We start from the raw sequence: 22190 nt of genomic DNA, 5'->3' as shown, positions 1-22190 counted from the left end.
TTAATGTGGCACCTGGGTGACTCAGTTGGTTAGGTGTCCAGCTTCGGCTCAGGTCATAATCTCATGGTTTGTGAGTTCAAGCCCTGCATCAGGCTCTGTGCTGATAGCTCAGAGCTTGGAGCCTGATTCATATTATATGTCCTTTTTCTCTGCCCCTACCCCAATCATGCTCTTTCTCTCTCTCGAAATATAAACATTAAAAAAATAAGTTCTAGGTTTCTCACTGCACAGTTTCTTTTCTATTCCCCTTCCTGAAATAGCTCAAAATTTCTCCTCCTTTAAAAAAGAATGAAATGGTTTCTAACTGATTCAATCAGCTAAACGTAGGCCACTAAATAAAGAAATATTAAACAATTGCTTTCCTCTTGAAGAATTTTAAACTCTCTTCATATCTTTGGATGGATTCCCTGAAGCCTTCTTTGCCTCACCTGGCTCCTCTTATCACTACCTTTAGGAAGTGGGCCGACCCCAGCCTAAGTGCACCCCAAGGCTGCCATGAGAACAAGGAGCAGCTTTGGTTTTTGCATCTTGCTCTGGAGTTTTGAGAAACTAGTGGTCACTGCTTTATATTTTGTGCACTCCATAGTGTGTCTTAGTCCCAGAGGATGAGGGGGTGTTAATTGGAGGCAGTTGCTAGCAGATCAACGAAACCAAGAGTTGGTTTTTTGAAAAAATAAACAAAATTGACAAACCTCTAGCCAGGCTTCTCAAAGAGAAAAGGGAGATGACCCAAATAGATAAAATCATGAATGAAAATGGAATTATTACAACCAATCCCTCAGAGATACAAACGATTATCAGGGAATACTATGAAAAATTATATGCCAACAAATTGGACAACCTGGAAGAAATGGACAAATTCCTGAACCACCCACACTCTTCCAAAACTCAATCAGGAGGAAATAGAAAGCTTGAACAGACCCATCACCAGCGAAGAAATTGAATCGGTTATCAAAAATCTCCCAACAAATAAGAGTCCAGGACCAGATGGCTTCCCAGGGGAGTTCTACCAGACGTTTAAAGCAGAGATAATACCTATCCTTCTCAAGCTATTCCAAGAAATAGAAAGGGAAGGAAAACTTCCAGACTCATTCTATGAAGCCAGTATTACTTTGATTCCTAAACCAGACAGAGACCCAGTAAAAAAAGAGAACTACAGACCAATATTCCTGATGAATATGGATGCAAAAATTCTCAATAAGATACTAGCAAATCGAATTCAACGGCATATAAAAAGAATTATTCACCATGATCAAGTGGGATTCATTCCTGGGATGCAGGGCTGGTTCAACATTCGCAAATCAATCAACGTGATACATCACATTAACAAAAAAAAAAGAGGAACCATATGATCTTGTCAATCGATGCAGAAAAGGCCTTTGACAAAATCCAGCACCCTTTCTTAATAAAAACCCTTGAGAAAGTCGGGATAGAAGGAACATACTTAAAGATCATAAAAGCCATTTATGAAAAGCCCACAGCTAACATCATCCTCAACGGGGAAAAAATGAGAGCTTTGTCCCTGAGATCAGGAACACGACAAGGATGCCCACTCTCACCGCTGCTGTTTAACATAGTGCTGGAAGTTCTAGCATCAGCAATCAGACAACAAAAGGAAATCAAAGGCATCAAAATTGGCAAAGATAAAGTCAAGCTTTCGCTTTTTGCAGATGACATGATATTATACATGGAAAATCCGATAGACTCCACCAAAAGTCTGCTAGAACTGATACAGGAATTCAGCAAAGTTGCAGGATACAAAATCAATGTACAGAAATCAGTTGCATTCTTATACACTAACAATGAAGCAACAGAAAGACAAATAAAGAAACTGATCCCATTCACAATTGCACCAAGAAGCATAAAATACCTAGGAAGAAATCTAACCAAAGATGTAAAGGATCTGTATGCTGAAAACTATAGAAAGCTTATGAAGGAAATTGAAGAAGATTTAAAGAAATGGAAAGACATTCCCTGCTCATGGATTGGAAAAATAAATATTGTCAAAATGTCAATACTACCCAAAGCTATCTACACATTCAATGCAATCCCAATCAAAATTGCACCAGCATTCTTCTCGAAACTAGAACAAGCAATCCTAAAATTCATATGGAACCACAAAAGGCCCCGAATAGCCAAAGGAATTTTGAAGAAGAAGACCAAAGCAGGAGGCATCACAATCCCAGACTTTAGCCTCTACTACAAAGCTGTCATCATCAAGACAGCATGGTATTGGCACAAAAACAGACACATAGACCAATGGAATAGAATAGAAACCCCAGAACTAGACCCGCAAACGTATGGCCAACTCATCTTTGACAAAGCAGGAAAGAACATCCAATGGAAAAAAGACAGCCTCTTTAACAAATGATGCTGGGAGAACTGGAGGCAGTTGCTATCCAAGGGGAGTAGCAAGAGTGGGTGCATGGGAGAATAAGGAGAGAGGATAGTTTTAGGATATTTTGGCTTTAATCCAAGTAGCAAAATAAAGAATTGGCATTTGTGAGTAACTTCTAGGACCCAATTTTGCATTATATATGTTTGGGAATAAAAAAGATAGGAAACACCATGCTTCTCAACAAAATCTAGCTGGGAAGTTGTGCCATGCAAACTTGAGAAAACAAGTAAGGCTATATTGACTTGCTAATCTGAATCATGGTTTCCACATGGTGTACATGATTTGAAAGAGGATTGGCTTTACCTACAAGTGCTGTAGGTAATTCATTGTCTACTGTGTATGGCCCAAATGTGTGTTTAGCAATTTTAATTAATACTCTGATAACCACATAAACTCCCCAATACATTGGCACATTGTTAAAATTCTGTACTTTAAGGATGATTTGATTTTGCATGGCTTCTCTTACAATGGTCTCCATGTTAAAAGTCACAAAGAGTGGACAGTACAAGGTATTCTTTAATGCTCCAATTAAACACAAGAGGTACTATTCTTATTCTCTGCTCTCCCACCCATTTCATAGATAAGAAAACAAGCTCAGACAGCTTAAGTAACTTGCTCAAGGTCAGCCAACTACTAAATCTGCCTTGCTCCAAGGCCTATGCTCTCTCTTTTATTCCAAACAGGCTCTGGAGGCTAAGCATAAATGGAAGCAGCAGAGTTTCAGACCACATGGCTAGTCTGGGTAATTATCCTGCTTCCTCTAAGCATTTAGGTGGTTTGTAAGTTTGGGCCTGGAGTGAGTGGTAGGAGGAGCTGGAGACTGAGCCTCCTACTCTAAGGTTATTTGGGTGCTAAATAGGATAGGATAGGATAGGATAGGAGAATGGAATGGAATGGAATGGAATAGGATGGAATAAATAGCATCATAATAAGATTTGTGGCTGTTATTAATCAGCACTCTGTTGAAAGAAAAAGGGAAGAACTCCAATGATAGATTAATTTTTAATTCACTTACTAATCTTAGGCTGTTCCACAGCCTTTGCTGGCATCAAATCACAATTATCAGGTAATGTTAACTTTCTTGATCTGACTGAATAGGAACATCCCTCACTCTAAACATTGACTATTCACATGACAGTCCTCATTAATGATAAACAATGGTTCATCTGAATCCAGTGCACTTCCTTCTTTAAAACCCATTTAGGATCAATTATAAGAGGCCATACAGTGACCTTGTATATTGGGGTATGAGGCAGCCTCATTCTTTTATTTCCCAATGCACTGTATAGGCTGCAGCACTGTCAGTGTAAGCACCCAGGTAATGGTGCCTATAGGTGGCCAGTGTATAGATATTACATTTTGCAGACCTCTGCTCTTATAGTCTGATGTCTTATTTGATATTCACAAAGAGACTGGTATTAGGCAGGAATGAAAATGCTACCACATTTTAGGACAAGGACATGAAAGTCCCAAGAAGTAAAGTTTTGCCCAAGTTTACATAACTGGGGAAGGTCCCTCCATGCATAGGGTATCTCCACTCCTTTTTTTCTCCCTTTACCCTTGACCTTACACTGACTCCAGTGCTCCCCTTTTGAAGTTCTACTCCAGTGATATGTATTCCTCCAAGACCCTTCCTGCATGTGTCTTCATGTTGACCTTTCCCCAAAGTCGGTTGTTGTAGCCACTTCAGAAATGCTTGCTGACTTTATACTTTGACACTTGAACATGCGCTAGGTCATTTAGTCTCTATTGGTTGCATATGTTTTGTTTTCCAACCAAGTAAGCATCCATATAAGTCTTACATGTGTTGATGGCATAGTGCATATTTTATGCATATTTTAAGTTGAGCACTTACTTTAAAAACCCACCTTGTAAATTTCAATACCATGACTCCTCATAGCTATAGAAAAAAAGCACAAACTTAAGATTTACACTATCTCCATATATTCTTTCTTGTCTCTCACCTTTCTGAGCCCCAAGTCCACCTGAACTCCATGTACACTAGGGCATCAGTCTCAGCTCATATATTCCAATCAAGCCTATGCATATGGTATAATTTCCATGTTGTGCCCCTTCCTCATTTTCTTCATTGTCTTTTCATTTTCAACAAATTCAATTCTTTTCTCTGTGCATAATTTCCTATACTGTCTCTTGTCTCAAAGGAGGATGAAAGAGCTTACCATCCATGGTCTTATAGACCATATGTCCTATTTTTTTCAATAACATTACTCTCATTAAAACACGCGGTTTTTTTTTTATCACAACCAATCCTTCAGAAATACAAGCAATTATCAAAGAATACTATGAAAAATTATACACCAACAAACTGGAGACCCTGGAAGAAATGGAAAAATTCCTAGACACACATACACTACCAAAACTCAAACGGGAAGAAACAGAAAATTTGAACAGACCCATAACTAGGAATAAATTGAATCAGTTATCAAAAATATACCAACAAATAAGAGTCCTGGCCAGGGGAATTCTACGAGACATTTAAAGCAGAATTAATACCTATAGTTCTCAAGGTGTTCTAAAAAATAGAAATGGAAGGAAAGTTTCTGGACTCTTTCTATGAAACCAGAATTACCTTGATTCCCAAGCCAGACAGAGACTTCACACACAAAAAAAGAGAATTACAGGACCATATCCTTGATGAACATGGATGCAAAAATTCTCAACAAGATACTAGGAAACTAAATTCAACAGTATATAAAAAGAATTACTCACTATGATCAAGTGGGATTCATTCGTGGGCTGCAGGGCTGGTTCAATATTCACAAATCAATCAATGCAATACATCACATTAATAAAAGAAAGGATAAGAACCATGTGATCCTGTCAATAAACACAGAAAAAGCATTTGACAAATTATAGTATCCATCCTTAATAAAAACACTCAAGAAAGTCAGGTAGAAGGAGCATATTTAAACATCATAAAAGCCATTTATGAAAAGCCCACAGCTAATATCATCCTCAATGGGGGAAAAACTGAGAGCTTTCCCCCTGAAATCAGGAACATGACAGGGATGTCCACTCTCACCACTGTTGCTTAACATAGTATTGTAAATTCTGGCATCAGCAGTCAGATAACAAAATGAAATAAAAGGCATCAAAATTGGCAAAGAAGTCAAACTTTCACTTTTCACAGACGACATGATACTCTACATGGAAAACCTGAAAGACTCTGCTAGAGTCTGCTGCTAGAACTGATACATGAATTCAGCAAAGTCACAGTGTATAAAAGCAATGTACAGAAATTAGTTGCATTCTTATAGACCAATAATGAAGCAACAGAAAGAGAAATCAAGAAACTGATCCCATTTACAATTGTACAAAAACCATAAAATACCTAGGAATAAACCTAGCTGAAGGTGTAAAATATCTGTATGCTGAAAACTATAGAAAGCTTATGAAGGAAATTGAAGAAGATAGAAAGAAATGGAAAAATATTCCATGCCCATGGATTGGAAAAATAAATATAATTAAAATGTCAATACTACCCAAGGCAATCTACACATTCAATGCAATCCTAATCAAAATTGCACCAGCATTCTTCTCATAGCTAGAATAAACAATCCTAAAATTTGCATGGAACCACAAAAGACCTTGAATAGTCAAGGTAATATTGCAGAAGAAAACCAAAGCAGGAGGCATCACCATCCCAGACTTTAGCCTCTACTACAAAGCTGTAATCATCAAGGCAGTATGGTATTGACACAAAAACCAATATGTTCCACATAGACCAATGGAACAGAATAGAGAACCAAGAATTACCCACAAATGTATGGCCAACTAATCTTTGACAAAGCAGAAAAGAGTATCCAATGGAAAAAAAAGACAGTCTCTTTAGCAAATGGTGCTGGAAAAACTGAACAGCAACTTGCAGAAGAATGACACTATACCGCTTTCTTGAACCATACACACAAATAAACTTAAAATGGATAAAAGACCTAAATGTGAGACAGGAAATCATCATAACCCTAGATGGGAAGGCAGGCAACAACTTCTTTGACCTCAGTAGGAGCAATTTCTTACTTGACACATCTCCAAAGGTGAGGGAATTAAAAGCAAAAATGAACTATTGGGACCTCATCAAGATACAAAGCTTCTGCACTGCAAAGGAAACAATCAACAAAACTAAAAGGCACCCGACAGAATGGGAAAAGATATTTGCAAATGACATACCACATAAAGGGCTAGTATCCAAAATCTATAAGGAACTCACCAAACTCCACACCTGAAAAACAAATAATCCAGTGAAGAAATGGGCAGAAGACATGAATAGACATTTTCCAAAGAAGACATCCAGATGGCCAACAGACACATGAAAAGGTGCTCAACGTCACTCTTCATCAGGGAAATACAAATCAAAACCACACAGAGATAGCACCTCATGCCGGTCAGAGTGGCTAAAATGAACAACTCAGGAAACTACAGATACCTGCGAGGATGTAGGAATCCTCTTGCACTGTTGGTGGATATGCAAACTGGTGTAGCTGCTGTGGAAAACAGTGTGGAGATTCCTCAAAAAATTAAAAATAGAACTACCCTATGACCCAGCAAATAGCACTACTAGGAATTTATCCAAAGGATACATTTATCCAAAGGATACATCAGGAGTGCTGATTCATAGGGGCACATGTATCCCAATGTTTATAGCAGCACTTTCAACAATAGCTAAATTATGGAAAGAGCCTAAATGTCTATCAACTGTCCAATGGATAAAGAAGATGTAGTTTATATATACAATGGAATACTACTACCTGGCAATGAGAAAAAATGAAATCATGCCATTTGCAGCAACGTGGATGGAACTGGAGGGTATTATGATAAGTGAAATAAGTCAGTCAGAGAAAGACACCATATGTTTTCACTCATATGTGGATCTTGAGAAACTTAATAGAAGGCCATGAGGGAAGGGAAGGGGGAAAAAAGTTACAAACAGAGAGGGAGGTAAACAATTAAAGACTCTTAAATACAGAGAAGAAACTGAGAGTTGATGGGGGTGTGGGGGAGAGGGGAAAATGGGTGATGGGCATTGAGGAGGGCACTTGTTAGGATGTGTCCTGGGTGTTGTATGTAAGTGATGAACCATGGGAATGTACCCCAAAAAGAAAAGCACACTTTACACACTGTATGTTAGCCAATTTGACAATAAATTATATTAAAAAATAAAATAAATAAAACATGCAGTCTTCCCTCATAAATGGATTCTGAGTTTTTTAGGATGAGAACTTTCTTCACCATCTCTGTACACCAGCACCCAGCAGAGAACTTGGCCATAGCAATATTTGTACAATGAATGCAAGCTGGATTCTGTTTACACTGAGCAGAAGGATATCATTAAAGGTTAATTAGCCATTAAGTATTCAGATGGGAAACATACCTGGAAAAAATAAGAAGGTAAAGAATAGGATGACTTAATTGTGGGTTTTTTGTTTTTGTTTTTGTTTTTGTTTTTTTCACTGAACTTCTTTATGTTGCTCTGAGGCAGTGTGAGGGTAATTGCTGCTGGAGCAAATCTCTCCCTCTGCCACAAGAGAAGCAGGGTCCCCTGAAAAGTGAAGATTGTTGCAGAGCTCTCCACTGAATACCCCAATAGGGGCCTTCCTTCCCCCTCTATCCTGGGTTGGAGTTCCCAAAAGGCAGAGTTAGGCTTCCTTCTCTGTGCTCTCCTAGCTGTGTGTGTTCTTAGGTAGGAGGTAGTGTGAGGTACTGTCTCATACCTGTGTCTTTGGCCCCTAGAGTTCCTGGAGGCTCGCAGTAGGCATTCTGACTGTGGTTTGCAGCAAGGCCTGGCACCTAAGTATCAGACTACATTTTTAATCAATACATGAATGAGTGAGCACAGCTTGTAACCATCTCTTCAGCACTCCTGCTCAGGGTGCACTGAAGAGAGATCTCTGTTTCCCAGTCTTGCTCAATGCCTTACTCTTAGCCCTCCTCTTTTTTTTTTTTAAGTGAGGTGTAGATATTTTTTTTTAATTTTTTTTCAACGTTTATTTATTTTTGGGACAGAGAGAGACAGAGCATGAACGGGGGAGGGGCAGAGAGAGAGGGAGACACAGAATCAGAAACAGGCTCCAGGCTCCGAGCCATCAGCCCAGAGCCTGACGCGGGGCTCGAACTCACGGACCGCGAGATCACGACCTGGCTGAAGTCGGACGCTTAACCGACTGCGCCACCCAGGCGCCCCGAAGATATTTTTTTAAATGTTTATTTATTTTTGAGAGAGAGAGAGACAGAATGCAAGCAAGGGAGGGGCAGAGAGAGAGGGAGACACAGAATCTGAAACAGGCTCCAGGCTCTAAGCTGTCAGCACAGAGTCCGATGCAGGGTTTGAACCCACAATTTGCTAGATCATGACCTGAGCCGAAGTTGAATGCTTAACCTACTGAGCCACCCAGGTGTCCATTAGCACTCCATTACTATTTCTACTCCTCTTGGACTTTGCATGTGTGTATATGTGTATGCATGTGTATGTGTATGTACATATGTATGTGTGTACATGCATGTGTTTGTAGAGGATGAGTGGTAGAGTTATCTCATGGTAGTCTAACGAAACAAAAACACAAAGAAAAGCTGTTTTTATAAAAAGACTGGGACCTCCACTATGGAGAGTGAATGTCTCCCATGACCAAGCCTACCAGGCAAAGAGGGAGTGTCTCAAGTCTGCAGTGACTGCTTAACTTTCCAAGTGAGAACCACTTTGGAGGAGGATGTGATAATGAATGTGTTTTAAATTCTTGTTTGTACTACATCCTGTATTGCTGCCTAGGAAGTCAGAGGACTACTAAACTTAAAGGCAGAGTGAGTGTACATTGCTTCAGAACCACAAATAATCCATATACACATGTTGATGACAGAGTTGCTTAAACACTCATGCCAGAGGCACACGTAGCCAACCACATGCCAGCATCCCTAGTCATCATGGCAGCAAAACTCTTGTGCTCGTAAAAACAGAAAAGCTAATCAAGTAAAAAGTGACTCTCATGAAGGAGCAAAAGAAACATGAGGATAAACCTGGTCGTAGTTCTTGTATAGAGCTCGATGATATTTTAAACACTACAAATATAGAAAAGCTAATGAATTCATTAATAGGGAAGTCTGCTTTAGACAAACAAATAATAAATTTTATCGTGATAGTTTAATTAGAAAGATAATATACTCCCTCACAAAGTTTGAAAAACCATAATTAAAAGGATGAGCTATAAGGAGAAATTCTGAATTTAACCTTTCCCCAGATTTGTTCCTAACTGCTCTATTTATGATCCAAAAGCACTTAAGAACCCAAGAAATAGAAAATGTACTTACCTTCAGTTCTGAAGCAGGAAGTTTCTGGCTGAGGTGACTGAGAATGAAGGAGGTTTGAAAGAAAAGCAAGCAAGTGGGCCTTGGACCAGAAGCACCGGAACATATGCATCACTGAGAGAGACAGTTAGTTTGTTATCATAACCTTGAATAAATGTCATATGAAGTGAACTGCATATTCTAGTAATGTGAAGTTAAAGAAATGGAAAGAAACAATTAGATTAGGACATAATTTCCATGTCCTCAGCAAGACAAGGTCACTTCCAATGTTTATGACCAGGTTTATGGCAGATTACAGAATTGAGATCTTCCTCTTTTTTAACACCATTTTAGAACTGCATTTAGTTTTTGAGCTAAGGAATTCCATAAACTGGGGTTTTGAGGAAATTCTTTTGGAAGAATTTTTTTTTTTTAATTTCCAGCAAACTTCTCATGACATCTTGCGAATATGTGCCTCATTCATCTCATTAAGCAGAAGGAAATAACCCCATTGTCCATATTTCACAATCTAAACAGTGAGACAGGGGAATTGTGTGCTCAAGGGCACCTCCTGGAGCATGAGCCAAGACAGGGAAAAAACCCTCATGTTCTGCCAATTCTTCTCTGTCATAAAACTGGACAAAAACCATCATCAATTGTTCCATCATTCAAAGCAAAATTGTTTAGTTCTAGTACAATATTACTGGTTTTCTGTTTGAAAATGCTTGCAGGCACATCAACCTGCATGTTTAAATTTGGCCTGGGGTCAAGTTTGAGATGGACCTGGGTCTTTAGGGTGGAGTCCAAACCAGTGGCTGTTTCTGAAAATACCAGCTCCAGCCCCAAGCTGAAAGTTGTTCACATGTGGGTGGCCTACAAAGGGCCAAGGGCAGAGGTCTGACTTTGATTTCCCAGGCAGGGAAATACATTTTATAAAGTGACTTTTCTCTGGCCTGTGCCTGAAGCAAAGCATGTTCAAAGTCATTCCAGGCTTAGGATTGTTTGTAAGTAGTTGTATACCCCAGCAACATGCCCTGGGGTTCAACTGAGAGTATTTTACAGGGTTCTTTTCCACACCAGAACCACATAGTTGAGACAGGATATAAAAGCTAGGCATTGCCTCCAGAAAGCCACTGTTTGTGTTACCTGGAAAAGATGAGACACCATGTCCTCAACGCTCAGACTTACAGCATTATAGAACTTTTGTCAAAGATCTGAAAATGTGATTAGCTAGTTGGGAAAACTGGTGGCAGGATCCAGGGTGTGGGCCCCAGGCAGGCTGGCACATGGAGGAGTTGTTGGAGCATGGGGAGCTCTTAGGAGAAGGCAAGTCTCAGCAGCTGCCCTCTGTGTGCAGTCCTGGGCAGTTCAGTTAGGAGAGATGAAAGAAATTTCAAGGAGGGGCAAGGTGGCCTGAGGGTTTGGCTAAGCCCTAGGAAAGAGATTAGGTTTTGCTATTTTAGTTCTTTTTTTGCGAGGGCGGAAGGGCTCATCTCCCTCTGATTATGCAAGAAAATAGGGCAAAAATTTCGTAGGAGGAGAAGAGTAGAAGTGACATGGGATTTACAGCTAGAAGCCATGGGTTAGGATTCTGACTTTGCTGGGTCTCCGGGTCTCCAGTTTCCTGATGTTAAATGGGTTGTTGCAGATATTAAATGACATTAGGTCTGTGAAACTGCTTACACAACTGTGAAAACATCCACCAATCCCTGTGGTTCTTCTTATAGCCAGATCCAAAATATGATTGAAAGAGTGATCGTTTTTTTAAGAGCTACCTTAGCTGGAGGGAAATTCATTCAGTTGGTGAACAATTAAAAGCAAACTTGTGAGGTGAGATCTGACTTAACAACTGCAATTATGTGTGCTGCAAGTGCGCTCTGTGCCACACCAGCCCGCAACTCTTCCTCCAAGAAGATGGAAAAGGGATTGTAGGGAGCATGGACAGAGATCTCTCTCTTCTTGTACAATTCAGCAGCTCACTTTTCTTCTGCTCTTCACAGCTTCACCATCCTCCTCAGTGTTATGCTGCCTTTGTAGAAAAGGAAGACAGAGAGAGAGGGAGAAAGAGAGAAAGATAGAGACACAGACAGAGAGAGAGAGGGAGGGAGAGGGAGAAGGGATGGTGGTTGAGTCAAGAGACAGAGACCTGGGAGGAAGATGGAATGGGGAACAAGAAGAGACAGGGACAGGGGTCTTCCCTTCACATATATGAGGCCATGCCATTTGCACAACACATAAAATGCTGCAGGTTGGAAAGTCTATAAAGAAACACACGCTCTTCCTGTGTTTTGCCTTTATTCACATGCTCGCAATACTTCCAATGCCAGTACTTCCAATGTGTGGGTGTTTTTCCACACATTAAGCAATTATCTGACACCAGCTGGTATCCTACAATTCAGTTTTGACGCTATCTATCTGGAGAGAGCATTGAGTCCTATAGGATAAGGGCTCAGCTCTCATAAAGCTGCTCCCTGATGTCATTTGCAAGTCCCAGGTTGTCACTTGTGCTTCTGAACTTATAAATCTAGGTTCTTATGACCCTCTCCTTGGGTTGGGTAATTTGACAGAATGGCTCACACAACTCAGAGAAACACTTAAGTTTATTGGTTTATTACAAAGAATATTATATTTAAAAAGCGTAATATAAAGGATACAAATGAATAGCCAAATGAAAAAGTACATAGGCCAAGGTCTGGGAGATTCCTGAGTGCAAGAACTTCTGTCCCTGTGGAGTATGGGTGTACTACCTTACCAGCATGTAGATGTGTTTAAGAACTCAGAAACTTTCCAAACTCTGTACTTTTGGGGTATTTATGGAGGCTTAATCACATAGACATGATTCTAGAGTTGACTCATTAGAACAAAAGATACCCCTATTGCCCAGGATGACTCAAAGGATTTAGGAACTCTGTGTCAGGAACCAAGGTCAAAGACCAAATATTAGAGCAAAAGAGGACCCTAGTGCACTTATCACTTAGGAAAGTACAAGGATTTTATTTTTTATTTTTTTATTTTAATTTTTTAAACATAATTTATTGTCAAATTGGTTTCCATTCAATACCCAGTGCTCATCCCAACAAGTGCCCTCCTCATTGCCCATCATCCATTTTCCCCTGCCCCCTACCCCCCCATCAACCATCAGTTTGTTCTCAGTATGCAAGAGTCTCTTAACGGTTTGCCTCCCTCCCTCTCTGTAACTTTTTTCTTTTTCCCCTTCCCCTCCCCCATGGTGTTCTGTTAAGTTTCTCAAGATCCACATAAAAGTGAAAACGTAAAACGTAAAAGTCTGTCTTTCTCTGACTGACTTATTTCACTTATCATAATACCCTCCAGTTCCATCCACGTTGCTGCAAATGGCATGATTTCATTCTTTCTCATTGCCAGGTAGTATTCCATTGTATATATAAACCACATCTTCTTTATCCATTGGACAGTTGATAGACATTTAGGCTCTTTCCATAATTTAGCTATTGTTGAAAGTGCTGCTATAAACATTGGGGTACATGTGCTCCTATGCATCAACACTCCTGGAAATTACAAGGATTTAGCCGCTCTGTGCCAGGAACTGGGGACAGAGGTCAATATATATTTATCCTATTGTTTCACAAACTCACAAAATCTTTGCTGAAATATGCCATCGAAGCAATAATAATAATTTACATAGCATTTCCTATGTGCCAGCCACTGTTATTCTAAAGTCTTACATATGTTGACATTTGATCTTCACAGCAAATGTGGGAGGTGGGCTTATTGACTCCATTTATACAGGAGGTTCAGAGAAGTGCTGTCACTAGCTAGAGGCATGATACATATTTAAGATTCTATTCCATTCTATTCTGAATGATGAGAAGCCCCTGGGTTTTTAGACAGGAAAGTGGTATGCCATGGTTCCGTTTTAAAAGGACCCCTCTGAAAAAGTTACGGACAGGGAAAGAGGCAAACCTTAAGAAACTCTTAAATACTGAAAATAAACTGAGGGTTGATGGGGGGGAGGGGAAAGTGGGTGACAGGCATTGAGGAGGGCACCTGTTGGGATGAGCACTGGGTGTTGTATGGAAATTAATTTGACAATAAATTTCATATAAAAAATAAATATAAAAGGACCCCTCTGGCTTCTTTATGGAGAATGGATTGCAAGGGCATGAAGCGAAATGGGGAGTAGTTGTACAGATGGTGACCTATACCTAGTTGGAGTTGCTGGAGGGGGTAATGGAAAGTGAAAAAGTGAGAACAGCAAGAATGAAGTACTTTCAGATGTTTTTATGCAAGAGGGTGTAGAGGGGGAGCCAACATGGGGTAAGGGGGGCATTCTTTTCAGGAAAGGGTCTCCTGGGCATTTGTTTGTATTGAAGGGAACATCCAGTTGGGAAGAGGCCATGGGGAGGCAGGTGACCAGAGAGACTGTGGGAAACAATCTGAGAAGGCAGGAGAGGACCATTGACAGAAGTGAGGACACTTCAGCCAGAATGACAAGATGGCCTGTTGGAGGCAATGGCCTGGCTGTGGAAAGATGAGGTCTTGCTTGCTTAGTTGTTTATGTTCTCACAGAAATATGAAGCAATGTTTTTTTAGTCTTATCTAACATTTGGGTGATTTCTGAGCTACCTAGTGAATTAGGAGCATGTATTTGACATATATGTATGACCAAAAGGGCTCACCAAAGTCATGCCACTCCAAATAAAGAGGGTCAACGACAGACACAAATTTAGCTTCTGCCCTTAAAACTAAAAAAAGAAACTTTCTTATAGGTTTAGATTTCTTATTCTGACCCCACTTCCATTAGTAAAGAGAATATATTGAAATCCATTTGCAGAACACCTCTACCTGCACAAAAATCCCAGCAATAACAATTGGCATAGATTTTTGTTCCATCTCCTCTCAGCCCCTTCTGTTTGTTAGCACTATAACATACATTTGACCCTTGGATATTCAAAACAACAGCACATACAACAAGGCAAAGACCTATCCATTCATTTGCTCATTTATGCAGCACTTCTTTAACTGTGTGCACCTCGTGCCTGGCCCCCTGTTGGGTGACATATGTGTACAACAGTGTCTGACCTAGCAGAGATCATCTATTTGGGAAGAAGGATCACACAGGAATAAATGTGCAACACACAAAGGTTTTATGTGAAAAGTGCTATATCCTAAGTGTTTATACAACACTTGAAGAATACAGATGTCAGAACGCCTGTCTCCATCAGACAAGCGTGAGGACATTTTCTCATATTGCTGAAGTTGCACTGTGAAGAGTTAATAAGATTTTGCTAAGCAGACACAGTTGGGAAGAGTGTTTCAGTTGGAAAAACGATGACAAAGCACATATTTTGGGGTAGGAAGGGGTGTAGAGGGAATAGGAAAGGATGTGGCAAGGAGGCAGCCTATCACAGCAGTTAATATGGATTGGACCAGGTAGCCAAACTGTCTGGGTATGGATCTGGATTTGCAACCTGTGTGAGCTTGAACGTGTTACATAACCTTTCCAAGGCTTTGTTTTTTAGTTTCCATCTCTCTGAAAAGGATACTAAAATTTGTGGCAGGGACACTGGGCCCACCAAGCCCCATGTGTGCTCTCTCCAGTTTCTCTTAAAGTTTGGTTGGGACTGACCATGTGTCTAGTTCTTGTCAGCAGGCTGTGTGTGAGGTGATGGATGTCAGTTCCACACTGAGACAGTGAATGTCAGTGAGCCTCCCCACTTGCTTCTTTTTTACTTCTGCGGGGTCCTCAGAGGCCATGCGTTCTATACAGTAAACCACAGGTGCCTGAGTCTCTTGAGTGGCAATGTGGAGCAGAGCCCTGTCTGACCCACCCTGTACAAATAATGAGCAACAAATCTTTGTGTGTTAAGCCACTGATATTTTGGGTTAATTTGTTACTACAATTTAGCTTGCCCTATATCAGCAGTTAGTGTTGTTATAAGAATCAAATGAATCAACACTTGTACGTCACTTAGAATGACACCTGACAGATAGTAGATGATATGTAAGAGTTTGCTAAACTAAATACATGGTTAGACAGTGAGAAATGGTGAGGACATTGGGGTAAGTAAACCAGCATGATTTTAGATCATGAAAACCCTTGTATGCCATATAAAAATGTGATTTTTTTTCAAATTTAAAATAATTTTTTTCAATATATGAAATTTATTGTCAAATTGGTTTCCATACAACACCCAGTGCTCATCCCAAAAGGTACCCTCCTCAATACCCATCACCCACCCTCCCCTCCCTCCCACCCCCCATCAACCCTCAGTTTGTTCTCAGTTTTTAAGAGTCTCTTATGCTTTGGCTCTCTCCCACTCTAACCTCTTTTTTTTTTCCTTCCCCTCCTCCATGGGTTTCTGTTAAGTTTCTCAGAATCCACATAAGAATGAAAACATATGGTATCTGTCTTTCTCTGTATGGCTTATTTCACTTAGCATCACACTCTCCAGTTCCATCCACGTTGCTACAAAGGGCCATATTTCGTTCTTTCTCATGTAGTACTCCATGTAGTACTCCATTGTGTATATAAATCACAATTTCTTTATCCATTCATCAGTTGATGGACATAAAAATGTGATTTTTAATTATAGGAGTGTATTAAAGTAAGTAAGAATTTTGAGAGTGTGGGTAGAAAGAATAAAAAGGCAGTGACTTGCACATAGTAAATGTTTAATGATGACTGGCCTTTGTATGTCATGTTATGTTCTTTGGTGGGTAGAGGAAGTTGAAGACTGTTAGAAAGATTGCATTGATTGATTTGGGGAGGAGGACATGGTGGTGGTGGCTATTTTTGTAATAAGGATTTGTACCTTATCCTCCCTGCATGCTAGGCATCACCTTAGGGCCATGGGAGGTCACAAAATAAGGAAAGTATAAGGGTAGGTCACAGAGTGGACATGATGAGAACCCATTCAGAGGTAAAAGGTACAGAAGAGTCTCTTTATCTTTGTCCAGCTCTCTTAGCTTCACAGAGGAAGAAAGTGACACCAGAAAGGCTGTCTTGCCCAAGGTCAAGTAGCTATTCTGTGCCAGATAAAAGTTGAGTCTGCATTTCCTCACCCTTGCCCACTGTTCATGTTCTCTAGGATGCCATGGTAGTGAAGACTTTCTCTTGGCCTTCTCTTCTTCAAGTAAACTTCAGTCAACCTGCATTCTTCATTTTATCCCAATGATCACTTATTTTTTCTCTTTCTGAATTTTCATTTTAGTATTCCCATATCCTTCCCAGATTAAGGAGCTTTGTTTAAACAGTCAGGATTCTGGAATGGATGGCCCACTGAAACTGGATTATTTGGGAAGAGTAAAAAAAAAAGAACTATTTACAAAAATGTAGGCAGAGTATAGTTAAACCACGGGGAGAGCACAGATCCTTGGGACAGTCATGCCTGTTCTCCTGTTTGTAGTTCAGGGTCTGAGGGGAAAGCAGAGTGTGGTGACTGCACTTGAGAGGGTATATGCCTGTGGTGGCCCCACAGGGAGGAGCTGGAAGGGCATTCCATCGTTCCTCCTTATTCACTAATCTGCTGCTTAGCCTCATGGGTTTAATCCAAACAGGAGCCAGAGGGCAAGAAGCTATATTGGTATGTCCCTACTTCTTAGCCTCTCAGGACACAGAGCTGGAAGGCAGAGGGAGGGTGGAGAGCAAATGGAAGATTTTCTGCACAGATACACAAGTTCAGCAAAAGTTGACTTGGAAGCAGTTTGCAGAGGTCATCATATGTTTACCACTTGGCACATAGTCTGAGCCTCCTAGCACCACACTTGGTGTCTTAGCCCAGGTCCTAGTCACTGCCTTGTGTTATCTCTGTGCCCTTATGTGCCTGCTCCCACACTGCTCCTATTTTCTTAGTAGTGCTGGGTTTGCATCTTGGCTTTCATTATGCAGCAAAAGAATAGTTCTGTAACAAGAATACTCTGTAACTCATAAGGCTTAAAATCATGGATAATGCCTGAGTCCTCTGTAGCTGGAGAGATGGTGTTTTATTCTCTTGAAAGACTTGTGTAGAGTTCCCATGCTTAAATTACACAATATCCCAGAATGCTCCTTTTGCACTTGGCCAAATTGTATAAAATGCTTCAAGATCTTAGTACTCTTTCTCTTCACCAGGGAGAGATGGAAATCTCCCAGAAAGCATAGACTATCTGTGCTAAGTTAAATGAAAAAAAATAAGGTTCCAAAAACTTGAGAATGTAAGGAACTCTTAGTAAATATTCTGTTTTGAACATGGGCATTCTGTCTATCACTTTTGATTTTGGAGTTTCTCTTAAAAAGGAAAAAGAAGGCCTTTGGCTTTGTTTCAGAGCGAGTATATGCACAGGAACAATCACTATTGCTTTTAATGAAAAACCTCTAGCAAATCCCATACTCTCAGAATTGGAAGGGCAGCCACAGGTCCTTTGATTTAAAAAGTTTGGGGCATGTGGGTGGCTCAGTTGGTTGAGCAACCAACTCTTGATTTCAGCTCATGTCATGATCTCACAGTTTGTGAGATCGAGCCCCATATCATGCTCTGTGCTGACAGGACATATCCTGCTTGGGATTCTCTCTCTCTCCCTCTCTCTCCATCCCTCCCCTGCTCACACTCATACACTCTGTCTCAAAATAAATAAATAAATAAACTTAAAAAACAAAAAAAAATTGATTTGCAGGTAAGGAAACTGATGCCCAGGAAGGTGAAAGGACTCAATGTTATCTTGTAAGGCTAAGTAACTGTTTTTCATACCTAACACCTGTTTCATTGGAGGCTCAAATTTTGCTTGTCTTCACTTTGTTTTTGTTTTTTGTTTTAACAATTGAATATTTTAATTTGTTTAAAGTTTTTATTTAAATTCCAGTTAGTTAACTTACATATTAGTTTTGGGTGTACAATTTAGTGATTCAACACTTCCATACACACCCAGCACTAGTCATAAGTGCACTCCTCAATTCCTGTTACCTCCCACCAACCTCCCCTCTGGTAACCATCAGTTTGTTCTCTATAGTTAAGAGTCCGTTTCTTGGTTTGCCTCTCTCTCTTTTTTCCCCCTTTGCCCATTTGTTTTGTTTCTTAAATTCCACATAAGAGTGAAATCATATGGTATTTGTCTTTTTCTGATGGGCTTTATTTAGCTTAACATAATACTCTCTAGCTTCATCCCATGTCATTGCAAATGGCAAGATTTCCTTCTTTCTTATGTTCTTGCCTTTTCTTTGATATAAAAATTAAATTACTTGAGCTGCCATCCTGTGATACTGGAAGTCTGGCTCCCTCTCCTAATTCTTGCTGCAATTTTGTAAACAGCATATCCTTGATTGCTGCCAGCCTCAGCTTGCTCTGAGCTGCTGCCCCTGGCATCTCACAGTTGCTTTGGCCCATCTGTCATGGCCCAGGCTGGCCTTTACCACACTACAAGCAAGCAGAGGCTTCTTACTCTCCTACCATTAGGCTCCATTGTAGGACAGAAGACATGGTAAAGCAATGTCATATATCAGAGCCTCAGCTTGTCAGCCAGACTGCACTATTTGTTCACTCAAGATTTGCTGAAAGTTGACTGTGCCTGACAATGTTTTGGGTGCTGGCAATTTGGCAATTAACAAAACAGGTCATCTCCCTCATGGAGTTTTATGTTTAGGGCCAGTCCGCTTTATCAAAAAGGCCCTTTTCTTTCTTCTTTCCCCTGCCTGACACCACCTTGATAGGGGTCTTGTCCCTTAAAGTAGAATCTTTTATATTACAATCTTTACAGCTTCAATCCTTGACCTCCACAAATTCCCTCTATTTTCAGTGGGCGAGAAGAAAACTGAAAATCTCTTTAAACAATTTTAAAAATCTGCCCTCAAACAATGCTTCTTTACTTGATTTTGTTGAGCAGTAGTTTTTAAAGTGTGACCTTCAGATGAGCAGCCTGAATATTACCTGGAAACATGTCAGGAACTCAGCAAACCTGCTGGGTCAGAATCCTGGGGTGGAGGTGGGGGAAACCTGGCCACCTGTATCTTAAACTCTCCAGGTGATCCTGATGCCCTGAAGGTTTGAGAACCACAGTTGCAGAGCAATTTAGCTCCTGTTTGTCTTCCTTCTAGGCCTGGGGCTTTTCTTTACATAACCAAGGATTCCAATAAAGTACTTTCCCAAAGAAAAGAAAGTTACTCTCAGTAAGTTTAAAGGAAAAAAATAATAGAAAATTTCTGACTTTTAAGAACACATTGTGTATTTTTGAAAATGGATCATAGGTAGATATCAAATTTTATAATATTAAATTCCCCTGGATATAATAACCGATATAATAGTTTTAAATGTCAATATTTACCATATGACAGGAATGATATCTTTTGCAGTTGCTTAAGCTTATAACAAAAAATGTTTGAAGTCCCATAAGAAATGCACATGGGAGTTCTTTATAGATTTTGGATACTAGCCGTTTATGTGATATGTCATTTGCAAATATCTTTTCCCATTCCGTTGGATGCCTTTTAGTTTTGTTGATTGTTTCCTTTGTAGTGCAGAAGCTTTGTATCTTGATGAGGTCCCAATAGTTCATTTTTGCTTTTAATTCCCTCACCTTTGGAGATGTGTCAAGTAAGAAATTGCTGTGGCTGAGGTCAGAGAGGTCTTTTCCTGCTTTCTCCTCTAGGGTTTTGATGGTTTCCTGTCTCACATTCAGGTCCTTCATCCATTTTGAGTTTATTTTTGTGAATGGCGTAAGAAAATGGTCTAGTTCCATTCTTCTACATGTTGATGTTCAGTTCTCCAAGCACCATTTGTTAAAGAGACTGCCTTTTCTCCATTGAATATTCTTTCCTGCTTTGTCAAAGATTAGTTGGCCATACATTGGTGGGTCCAATTCGGAAGTCTCTATTGCATTCCGTTGGTCTATGTGTCTCTTTTTTGTGCCAATACCATACTGTCTTGATGATTACAGCTTTGTGGTAGAGGCTAAAGTCTGGGATTGTGGTGCCTCCTGCTTTGATTTTCTCCTTCAATATTACTTTGGTTATTCGTGTCTTTTGTGATTCCATACAAATTTTAGGATTGCTTGTTCTAGCTTTGACAAGAATGCCGGTGCAATTTTGATTGGGATTGCATTGAATGTGTAGATAGCTTTGAGTAGTATTGAAATTGTAACAATATTTATTCTTCCAATCCATGAGCATGGAATGTTTTTCCATTTCTTTCTATCTTCTTCAATTTCCTTCATAAGCTTTCTATAGTTTTCAGGATACACATCTTTTACATCTTTGGTTATGTTTATTCTTAGGTATTTTATTATTTTTGTTGCAATTGTGAATGGGATCAGTTTCTTGATTTCTCTTTCTGTTGCTTCATTATTGGTGTATAAAAATGCAACTGATTTCTGTGCATTGCTTTTATACACTGTGACTTTGCTGAATTCATGTATCAGTTCTAGTAGACTTTTGGTGGAGTCTTTCGGGTTTTCCATGTATGGTATCATGTCATCTGCAAAAAGTGAGGGTTGATGGGGGTGGGGGAGAGGGGAAAGGGGTGATGGACACTGAGGACTGTTGGGATGAGCACTGGGTGTTGTATGGAAACCAATTTGACAATAAATTGTCAAATTTATATATATATAAATTGTCAAATTCATATATATATATATATATATATATATATGAAATACACATGGCAGATGTAGTCTTTCCAGATCCTTTTAATGGGAACTGGAGCAAAAATATTTGAAAGAAACTGATCTATAATATCAAAGCTACAGTTCTTAATGTAAACACTCTTTGTGATATGGCTTCTGCTTATCTCTCCTATTTCTTGGAGGCTGGGGCTGGCACGTTCACCCTATCTCCATCCGCCTTGAAAAACTTGCAAAAGGGAGTTCTCCTCCTGCTTACCCTTAAAAAAATGTGGCTTTGGGTCTGAGTGGTGAGCAGAAGCCTGAAGGTTCCCAAGAAAGAAAGAAAGAAAGAAAGAAAGAAAGAAAGAGACAAAATTAGTGAGGGTTTAAAGGTCAGTGAGAAAATTTTATAAGACTGAGGAAAGGGGACCCGTGTTATATGGTGGTGAAACATTTGGTGAAATCACAGGCTTCATCAGTGTGGAAGTTAGATGGATATGTACACTTGATCTTAGCCTAAAGGCCAAGAAGTGATTGAAGTTGGATGGATACCTAACGAACTCATGGGTCTGACTGAGGAGATCTCAAAGCGGAATTTTGTAAAGGACAACTGGCTACTTTCGGCTGACTATAATAAAGTATAGGAGAAGCTAGATGATTTGGAGAGCAGCTATCTAATTTCAAGCAGAATTTAGAAGAAATAAAAAGGAGCCAGACTTTGCTGTGTTGGAAAAAAAAAAAAAAGCAGTTTATCATTCTCAGCCTCTCCAGATAGCAAGGTATTTTGAAAGTAATAAATGGCCTTAAGGGAAAAGATAAAATCCAGAGCACTTTCAGCCTAACCTTTAGAGTAAGTTATCATTAGCTCAGACAAGAAACATTTAAGGTGGTGTCTCTAAGCTATATATTTTTTTCTAATAATATCAAAGATGTGCCTTTTACTCCTGTT

Source organism: Felis catus, chromosome D3 (assembly GCF_018350175.1).
Source record: "Felis catus isolate Fca126 chromosome D3, F.catus_Fca126_mat1.0, whole genome shotgun sequence".
Taxonomy (NCBI): domain Eukaryota; kingdom Metazoa; phylum Chordata; class Mammalia; order Carnivora; family Felidae; genus Felis; species Felis catus.
Note: the sequence above shows the minus strand (reverse complement) of the source record.